This window comes from Eschrichtius robustus, chromosome 19, assembly GCF_028021215.1.
Source record: "Eschrichtius robustus isolate mEscRob2 chromosome 19, mEscRob2.pri, whole genome shotgun sequence".
In the NCBI taxonomy this organism is placed as follows: Eukaryota; Metazoa; Chordata; class Mammalia; order Artiodactyla; family Eschrichtiidae; genus Eschrichtius; species Eschrichtius robustus.
The window spans coordinates 56,776,364-56,786,977 of record NC_090842.1 but is presented as its reverse complement, the minus strand read 5'-3'; the positions used below and the strand labels follow the sequence as shown (position 1 = coordinate 56,786,977).

Genomic DNA, 10,614 nt, shown 5'->3' with positions numbered 1-10,614 from the left:
CAGCAAATAACCCTTTAGTCTTCGTACAAATTTGCTCTGCTTCTACAATTCTCTCTTACCTTCCCACAGACATTTTTTTGCCTCACATGAGGTAAACTACATGATGATTTATATTTTGATTGATTCTTCAAAACTATGCAATAAGAAGCCTGTTCTAAATATCCAACCTTAAATGAAGATGCCCCAAAAAAAAGGACAGTAGTCACCTCTTCTTCTAGAAGACGAGGCAATTGTCAACACTGTTGATACTATTTGGTTGGCCAAAAAGTTCGTTTGGGTTTTACAGAATATCGGCAATTTCCTCATCACTAGTGAGGTTAAGCATAGGTTCGGAGTTAATACAATTATTAATTCTGCAAACTGGCCTACCTAGGAATGTTGCCCATTTTTTTTTTGCACTATCTTTTTATGAGTGACCTCAAAGTATATATTTGTGTATTACACATGTTAATTACATTTTAGAATATCATTTAACATTTCCTCCTGGCTTGGCATTACAACAAAGTTGGCACAGCTACTAAACACTGTCTGCACTAAGTCCTAAGATATCTCAGCATGTGTTCACCAGAATTTTCACTTCCTTATGCTGATTAAATTTTAAACATGAGATATCTTTCTATTTACTTTTCTTTAGGCTATATAATCATGAACAGATTCTGAAGAAATAGTTGAGATTTATTTAACTGATAGAAATCACGGACTTCCCTGGCGGCGCAGTGGTTAAGAATCTGCCTGCCAATGCAGGGGACATGGGTTAGAGCCCTGGTCCAGGAAGATCCCACATGCCGCGGAGCAACTAAGCCCATGTGCCACAACTACTGAGCCTGTGCTCTAGAGCCCATGAGCCACAACTACTGAGCCCTCTCGCCACAACTACTGAAGCCCACACACCTAGAGCCCATGCTAGGCAACAACAGAAGCCACCTCAATGAGAAGCCCACACACCACAGCCCGTTCTACACAACGAAGAGTAGCCCCTGCTCACTGCAACTAGAGAAAGCTCATGTGCAGCAACGAAGACCCAATGCAGCCAAAATTAAATAAATAAATTTATTTTAAAAAAAAATCACTGCTGATTTCTGAGAAATGCTATCAATACATGGCTCTTATTTCAGAAGGAAGAGAGAACATTTATTTAAACAAAGGATTAGAGAGTCCTTCCTCCTCAGAAATCAGAGGTCAATGATTCCTCAGAAAGTGTTCAGGAAGAGCCAGAGAAAATCAATTTGAAACAAGAAGCCTTGCAGGAAAAGCTGGAGGAGTGCCTAAAGCAATTAAGGGAGGAAAGAGTGATAAGGCTTAAGGCTGATAAACGAGTCAGTGAGCTGGAACATGAAAACGCCCAGTTAAGGAACATAAATTTCTCTTTGTCTGAAGTCCTTCATGCAGTCATTGACAAGCATGATCCTGGATGATGAAGGTGTTTTAGTCAGCATTGAGAACTCTTTTCAGAAGTTCCATGCTTTCTTGGATCTCCTTTAAGATGCTGGGCTTGGGCAGCTGGCCACAATGGCTGGTATAGATCAGTCAGATTTTCATTTACTAGGTCGTCCCCAGATGAATTCTACTGTTAGTAGCCCACCTAAAGAAGAAAAGAAGGCACTAGAAGAAGAAAAGTCAGAATCAAAGCAGAGTGCCCTAGCACAAATGCAAAATATCCACGTTTCTATCTGTACGCAGTCAGCTTACAATGAAGGAACACTAATGAAGTTCCAGAAAATTACAGGTGATGCTAGAATTCCTTTGCCCCTAGACTCCTTCTACGTCCCAGTCTCTACTCAGGAGGCCTTAGAAACTTCCAAAGACAACCTGGGGGTCCCAGTCACAGAGCAGTGGCAAGTGTCTTTTGAGGATTTCATTACTGGAACACGTTCTCCCTCAGCAGATGCAACTTCTGGAACTGGAAGTCAAGGAAGAGGATTTATGTAGAAATAGCACGTCTTCCTCAGCGAAAATGACCAAAACAGGTGAGTATACCACAAAAAGACTCTGCTAAGAAACAACCTGTGAAGGAGCTGCATTCCTGCTCTGACTTACCCATAAAGCAGAAAAGCAAAGGAATCAGGCAAAATAGTTATTTGGTTAATGAACCAATTAAAAGTGAGCCTTCAAAAAAACACATTTCTATTAAGAAAGAGAGAAGAACAGTGACTGTTTCATCAAAGACAACTAAAAGTAAACTCAATCTACTAGAACACTCTGTAAGTGACACTCTTGGATCTGATTTTGAATTTCAAGAAAGCATCCATATTCTATCACACCTGACATAGGTCTAAATCTTTTAAAATTATGTTTTTGCCTTCAAATTTTAATAAATTACTTATATTTTTAAAAATAAAATAAAGTAAAAACAACATAACTGTGAAGCATCTACTAGGAGCAAGGCAATTTTGAGTACATGGGAATGTATCAGATATAATCTCTGCCTTCATTGAGCTGTCAGGTGATGAGTGGTGGTCAACTAATGAAGAATTTTAAGGTAGAGCCAAGTGGACTTGTGGACAAAGCACATATTTGGTGTGATAGAAAGATGAGCAGGCAACATTGTGAAAATGACTATACTACCCACAGCAATCTACAGATTCAATGCAATCCCTATCAAACTACCAATGACATTTTTCACAGAACTAGGACAAAAAATTTTACAATTTGTATGTAAACATGAATGACCCCAAATAGCCAAAGCAATCTTGAGAAAGAAAAACAGAGCTGGAGGAATCAGGCTCCCTGACTTCAGACTATACTACAAAGCTACAGTAATCAAGACAGTATGGTACTGGCACAAAAACAGAAATATAGATCAATGGAACAGGATAGAAAGCCCAGAGATAAACCCACGCACATATGGTCACCTTATTTTTGATAAAGGAGGCAAGAATATACAATGGAGAAAAGACAGCCTCTTCAATAAGTGGTGCTGGGAAAACTGGACAGCTACATGTAAAAGAATGAAATTAGAACACTCCCTAACACCATACACAAAAATAAACTCAAAATGATTAAAGACCTAAATGTAAAGGCCAGACACTATAAAACTCCTAGAGGAAAATATAGGAAGAACACTCTATGACATAAATAACGGCAAGATCCTTTTTGACCCACCTCCTAGAGAAATGGAAATAAAAACAAAAATAAACAAATGGGACCTAATGAAACTTAAAAGCTTTTGCACAGCAAAGGAAACCATAAACAAGACCAAAAGACAACCCTCAGAATGGGAGAAAATATTTGCAAATGAAGCAACTGACAAAGGATTAACCTTCAAAATTTACAAGCAGCTCATACAGCTCAATAACAAAAAAACAAACAACCCAATCCAAAAATGGGCAGAAGACCTAAATAGACATTTCTCCAAAGAAGATATACAGATGGCCTACAGACACATGAAAGAATGCTCAACATCATTAATCATTAGAGAAATGCAAATCAAAACTACAATGAGATATCATCTCACACCAGTCAGAATGACCATCATCAAAAAATCTACAAACAATAAATGCTGGAGATGATGTGGAGAAAACGGAACCCTCTTGCACTGTTGGTGGGAATGTAAATTGATACAGCCACTATGGAGAACAGTACGGAGGTTCCTTACAAAACTAAAAATAGAACTACCATGCGACCCAGCAATCCCACTACTGGGCATATACCCTGAGAAAACCAGAATTCAAAAAAGTCATGTACCCCAATGTTCATTGCAGCTCTATTTACAATAGCCAGGACATGGAAGCAACCTAAGTGTCCATCGACAGATGAATGGATAAAGAAGATGTGGCACATATACACAATGGAATATTACTCAACCATAAAAAGAAACAAAATTGAGTTATTTGTAGTGAGGTGGATGGACCTAGAGTCTGTCATACAGAGTGAAGAAGTCAGAAAGAGAAAAACAAATACCGTATGCTAACACATATATATGGAATCTAAAAAAAAAAAAAAAAGGTCACGAAGAACCTAGGACGGGAATAAAGACGCAGACCTACTAGAGAATGGACTTGAGGACACGGGGAGGGGGAAGGGTAAGCTGGGACAATGTGAGAGAGTGGCATGGGCATATATACACTACCAAACGTAAAACCGATAGCTAGTGGGAAGCAGCCGCATAGCACAGGGAGATCAGCTCGGTGCTTTGGGACCACCTAGAGGGGTGGGATAGGGAGGGTGGGAGGGAGGGAGACGCAAGAGGGAAGAGATATGGGGATATATGTATATGTATAGCTGATTCACTTTGTTATAAAGCAGAAACTAACACACCATTGTAAAGCAATTATACTACAATAAAAATGTTAAAAAAAAAAAAAAGAAACATGAGCAGGGATAACTCAGGTTTGGCCTGAGCTGCTGTGACAGGGACAGAGATGGAACCGTGGACTGGTTCTAAGCTGCGGGAAGGCCTGAGTGTGCTGCTATGAGGGAAAGCGTAATAATGTTTACATTATTTACATTTACAAACATCTTTAATGTTTGGTCTTTGATAGGCTCCCCGTCCCGTCCCTGCTTAATCCCTACGACCTTTGGGACCCTATAACAAAGCCTGAGTGTACACCAGGAGAATTTCAAATAGAGGCACTTCTGGGCCTTGATGGAACCCATACCCTGGAACCACCTCCCAATCAATAAAGCCAAAGCCTCCTGCCCCACTTTGCTCTGACTTCACTCCCCACCAACTAAGCCTTCTCCTTGGGGAATCCCTTTACTATTTACTGTATGGGTAACAAACTTTATTTCATGTTTATTGGTGCCTGTGTGTAAATCATCCCAACATCCATATAGATTCGTGTGTGTGTGTGTGTGTGTGTGTGTGTGTACTGGGGGTAACTTGGAGGGGTGACCATCATCCAGCAGGGGACACTAGGCCCACAAATTAAACAGGAAGTATTATTTTAAAAGGAGTATAATCCTCTCTCTTCATTCATTTGGGCATTTAATGGTTAAGTTACGCCAAGAAATAATGCCAGTTTGCTCCTATGACCCATAGCTTTCTATGGATCCCGAGTTCATTCAGATGACATACGAACGCAAGGTCTTTATAATGGAACTCCAGCCTTCCTGGCTGACATCCAATGCCACCTTCCAAGCTCGTTCTTCCCTTGGTGGGCATTGCGGCACCTCATTATATCCCTGCAAGTGTACAAGTCCAAGCTCTCCATAGCCTCTTCTTACTGGAGAGGGGGGCAGGGAACTGGGTATGTGTGTGTATATATATAAACATATATAGGTGTTTCGGTGAAGTAGAGCGGCTACCATCCAAAAGTTTTCTCTTACTAGGCTGCTCTTCCCTGTCTTTGGGTAGAAATAGCAGTCTTTTCCTGAGGCTTTTTTTTCTATGTGCACCTGTTGAAGTTTACAGATTGCCGGCTACTCTAGTATCCAGTCTGGGACAAATGAGACAAAAAGAAAACTGAGGGATCACCAGGGAACACCATGATGCTCTGGGGGCCTCAGGGTCCCTATCTGCGCTGCTTTTTTCTCTCCACCTTCCTGAGTCTTCTTATGTTTATCTCACGTATAACCTCCAGGATTCTTAGCTGTACTTACTTAGTGGATGCTGTAGGAACAAGTATGTCTACTCCAACTTTCCTGAGCCGAAGTCCTACAATTTTATGTCAAACCCACGTTGACCTAATTTTCAACAGTGCCTTGCTCCTCAAATGGTTCTACAGATCTATGAAGAGACAGATTTGAGCTTTTCTAGAAAGTGGTCATTGTTCGGCTCTTGACATGACTCCTAGAACCTGTGGTGGCCAGTGTTCCATTGCTGTATTGCATGGAGAGGGAGACCTGGGTTTGAAAAATACGAATCTTTCCTTACTTCTCATACTGACATTCAGTTTTTATCCTGACACCCTCAGCTTAACCCCTGGAAGGCAACTAACTGAGAGATTTTCAGGAAAGTGAGATATTTGATTACATGTTCATTAAATCTGTGAGGGAGGCAGCACAGCATGAGCATTAGTGCCACAGGCTGTGGACACCACCTGTGTGGTCCTCATCTCCACACCCCGTGGATTTGTGACCTTGATCATGTTAGTGCCTAACATCTCTGTGCTGTCTGCTCACACAACACATAAAAGTCTCTGTGATGTTTCTTCGGTATGAGATAAAATAAATTCCCATAACAAAGCATTTGAAACAATCCCTGTCACAAAGTATTATACAAGTGTGTTCTACGTAAATGCTAAATACTTGTATGTACATTATTATCGCCTTAATTCAGATCCCAAGGAAAACACTGTTTGTAAGTTTTCTCTCCCTTCCTCATGATGCTCATTTAAATCCCTAAGGTACTTTACACAACAACACTGGTAAAAACCCAGAGTGGAATGGTATCGTTTTTCTACTTGGAAGGTACGGTATCCACTTTCTATAATACATTTGCTTTTTGGAATTAAGTCATCTTGATCTTAAATTGCCCATATATACTTAGATGTCTTGGCCCAGGCAAAGCTATGTGGTGGTTCTGATAGACAGTGCAGCTGGTCCTGAAGCTCACAGGGAAGGATGGTCCCAGGGAGCCACAGCCACTGCCTCCTCAACCCTCTCAAGGGAGTCATGAGCGTTCTGTGTAGGATTCAGTTTCACAAGTCCAGCCTCTGGAGCTGACTTATCAGCAGGTACCCTCAATTAAATTCAGCAGTAGCTTGTGGGCTAATGAGGAAGAACACGATTCTCTCCATGCATTTCTCGGTGAACAGGAAATTCAGGCTTTCCTTTCTGTAGCCCTTCTCATATCTAAAATCCGTTTTTACAGTGATGTTTACTTTTCTCACGCCAGTGATTAAGCCAGACTCTGAAAGAGTGATATTTCAAGTGGAAACTGAGAAATACAGACCCACTTCCCCTCATCTCAGTTACCCCCCTACTTTTTTTCGACTTGCTTATTTGTTTTCTTCCTCCCAAGTACTGGAAGTCTGTTCAAGCTGTACTGAAGAAGGAAAATACCTCAGTGCTTAACGCCATTTCTGTATTCTAAAAGTTGGCATTCTCTGTCTCTTCAAGTGGTTCTCAAATATTATTTGTCTGTATAGGCTAGGAAGAAAACTACATTTCCACTATTTCAAATCTATTCTGTCTCTCAAGCTGGCTATGCCTTTGGATTTAGCAATGAAACAATCTATTGTACTGGTTCCCAGCTTCAGTGGATGATTGTAAGAAGGGAAGTAAGGATTCTCCCTGCATGATATACTGAACAGACTTTAGTAGTTCAGAGCATTTGGATTTCTTAGAATCTCCCCAAATGTTTCTATTGTAATTATAATGTTCCCGTTCTTTCTTACTCAACATCCTAACATTTACACAAGTGGCTGCACAAGTTGCGAGTTCAATTTGCTCTGTAATCCCGCCATGCACAAGACAAAACATCGTATTTTAATTTCTGTTACCACGGCCCTTCAGGTACAAGAAATGAGGGGTTCATTCAGGGATATCAAAGAAGTTTTCTGATTTGGCTTTGAGCTAATAATTTAAATTCCTGAGATTGTCATTTTCTGTCTTCAAATTCATTAAGTTTTGTCTTTCAATCTCCATCACGGCACTAAAGGAAAGGCCAGGCTCAAGGGAAATACTTAACAAAGTCAAGAGGATAACGGAAAGAGTAAAAGAAGCGCGCTTAAATATTCCAGGCTGCCCGTGATCCGCAAACCACGTGGCGGCGCACAGACTAAACTACAGCTCCATTAATCATCTGAAAGCAGGAAATGAGTTGCTACCATGAAAGAGAGTGTATTATACAATAGGCACTAACACAGAGCATTTGCAGCAACATGAATGGACCTGGAGATTATCATACTAAGTGAAGTAAATCAGACAGAGAAAGACAAATATCATGATCTCACTTATATATGGAATCTGAAATATGACACAAATGAACTTATTTACGAAACAGAAACAGACTCACAGACACAGAAAACAAACTTACGTTTACCAAAAGGGGAAAGGAGGTGGGGGAGGGATAAATTAGGAGTTTGGGATTAGCAGATACACACTACTATATATAAAAGAGATAAACAACAAGGTCCTACTGTACAGCACAGGGAACTATATTCAATGTCCTGTAATAAACCATAATGGAAAAGAATATGAAAAAAAAAAAAAAACCCAGAGCATTATAGTTGTTACTGTTACTGTGTTTTTCTTTTTCAGATGTTCCTGAGGACTTTTCATTCACTGCCTGATCAGGGAATGTTTTTCTCATGTTACTCCCGGGCCCCACCCTCACTCTGGGCCTGATTACATACTTTCTCCCTCAAAAGCAGCAAAGCATTTCAGTGTTTGGGGAAATTTTAGTGAGCACTAGAGAGAGTGCTGTATGGAGGACCCTCCTCCGTAGTAAGATCTGGGATGGTTGCATAGATAAGAGTTCCCTCACAGCAAAGAAGACGCTCACTCTCTGCACAGGAGGCATCCCATTGAAGTGGATCCATTTTTTCCACCCATGCCATCTTCCAAACACTGGCTGGATGTGGCAGGCAAAGGTCCAACAGTGGTTGCCATGTACCGTTACCTGGAAGAGTCCAAATCTGTACAGAAATGCAGGATTCCACCGTACCAGATTCCATTGTTCCTTTCTAAGTGTAAACCCAAACAAACTGTCCTCTGCGGTACCTTCCATTCACAGGAAACCTTCTCCACATTGCCCTCTCATCCCTATGCTCCTCTTGCACCTACAATAATAAGGTTTCCTCACTCCAGACTATATTAGCCTTTGCATCTGCTGGTCTCCCTTCTCCCGTGGAAACACCGTGAAGCCAGTGGTATGTCTCATTTACATCCATATCTAAAGCACATAGCACAGGGATGACATATTATATGTGCTCAGTAAGAGTCACTGAGTGTGTTTCTGTTTCAGAAGATTTTCTGCCATCTGTTCTGCTCTGGGCCCTGTGATGGGGCTGGAAACCTAGTCTCTGCTCTCACAATATTCAGATTTAGGAGAGGTGGGTAGGGCTTTAAAATGAAGCATAAGTCCTGTATATCTGAAAGTAAAGCAATATTGTAAATCAACTATACTTCAATTTTTTTTAATGAAGCGTAAGTCTTCATAGAGAGAGATAAGATATATCTCACTTGGCTCAAAGCTGGCTTCCAAAGAATACAGGAGTAAGACTTGAGTGGGGTTTAAAGCCCATCACTGGAAAGGCACAGAACCCTCCAGAGAGGTGTCCGTGGTGAGATGTCTCCAACTGGAACAAGTCTGTGGACACTGAACAGGGAATCTGGAACTGCTTCCTTCTCCTCTCCTCCCTGTGAGACAGCAGGAGGCCCCTAGATTGGCCACCTCTTCTCCTTATCTGCATAGAATCTGCCACCAGTTAGACCAGGGTCTCCCAACCACAGTGCCACAGGACCTAGGGTCCTGCAAGAGGTTGTTAAAGGTACTGATTAGGATAGTAACTGACAGACAAAACATAGTTTTGAGATCCTCTACATGGTATCTGTCACCTGTCTAGCTATTCCCCTCCTTGGGCAGGGTACCAAATCACCAGATGGTGCCAGGAGTAAACAGAGCCAAAAGGCACTATTAGCACATAAGATGCTTTTGTGCAAAGTACAAAAAAGTGTCTGGGTTCCATGCTAATGTTTTACCTAGTCAATTAATTACTTTGTATTAATAATAACATACCTAAAGCAAATTTTGTGATTTCTCCACCAAAATCACCATTTGTGATTTCTCCTTTTCTCCTCACTATTTAAGTAATACTTACTAGCCATCAAGATATTCCAGCCCTTGACCCATAACTTTTTCTGATTCCTCCTTTCCCTCATCCTCATTTCAAATTCCTGAAAATATGCCTTGTCATCACATAACTTCTCTCCAGCTCCCCTTCCTCCTTTTTCCAAGCAAAGCCATGGTGGCCTCACCCCAGAGCAATGCCAAGGCCTCCTCTTGGCCCTGCAAATCCTCTCCTGGCCCCTATAATGTTATTAAATATTTGCCAGATATACTGGATTGTGTTACTCTCCATTAGTCCCCAGAAATGATTCACCTGCTGCTGTGTTCAGAACAGAATTTAGCCCTTTCCAATGGCAACAAGGTACTACGAGCTGACTTTTCCCTACAGTCCAACACTCTCTTTCACTGATTATATGACATCCTTTCAGGTTCCTTTATCCCTGTTGAACTAATCAAGTTATCTCCCACAGCAAGGCACTAGAATGTGCTGTTCTAACACCCAGGGTCATCTGAGCCCAGCGTCCAAACATCAGGACACTGATATCCTTCCATTCTCAGGTCAAACTTATGTCCCTCATGGATGCCAACCTATACAAAATAAGGTGCTCTTTCACACAACAGGTGCTCTTCTTTTAATCACTTGACCAATCTATAACTATGCTCTAGGCCACTAATGAGCTTATTTATCTTTTTCCCTCCATTGATGTAATATCCATGAGAGCAAAGACCCTGCCTGTGTTGTTCACCATCATAACCCAGCACCCAGGAGAACAAGGACATCTTAATAGAGGGTGAATATTCATTAGATGAAATTCAGTATTCATTCATAATTTAAGATAGATTACATTAAAAATAATAATGAAGGACACGGGGAGGGGGAAGGGTAAGCTGGGACAAAGTGAGAGAGTGGCATGGACATATATACACTACCAAATGTA

General features: G+C 41.1%; 1 pseudogene; it reads left to right on the top strand.

Annotated features, from left to right (window-relative positions):
* Positions 1-1,401: 1,401 nt before the first annotated feature.
* Positions 1,402-1,996, top strand: LOC137752426 (centrosomal protein of 78 kDa-like; annotated as a pseudogene).
* Positions 1,997-10,614: the final 8,618 nt, after the last annotated feature.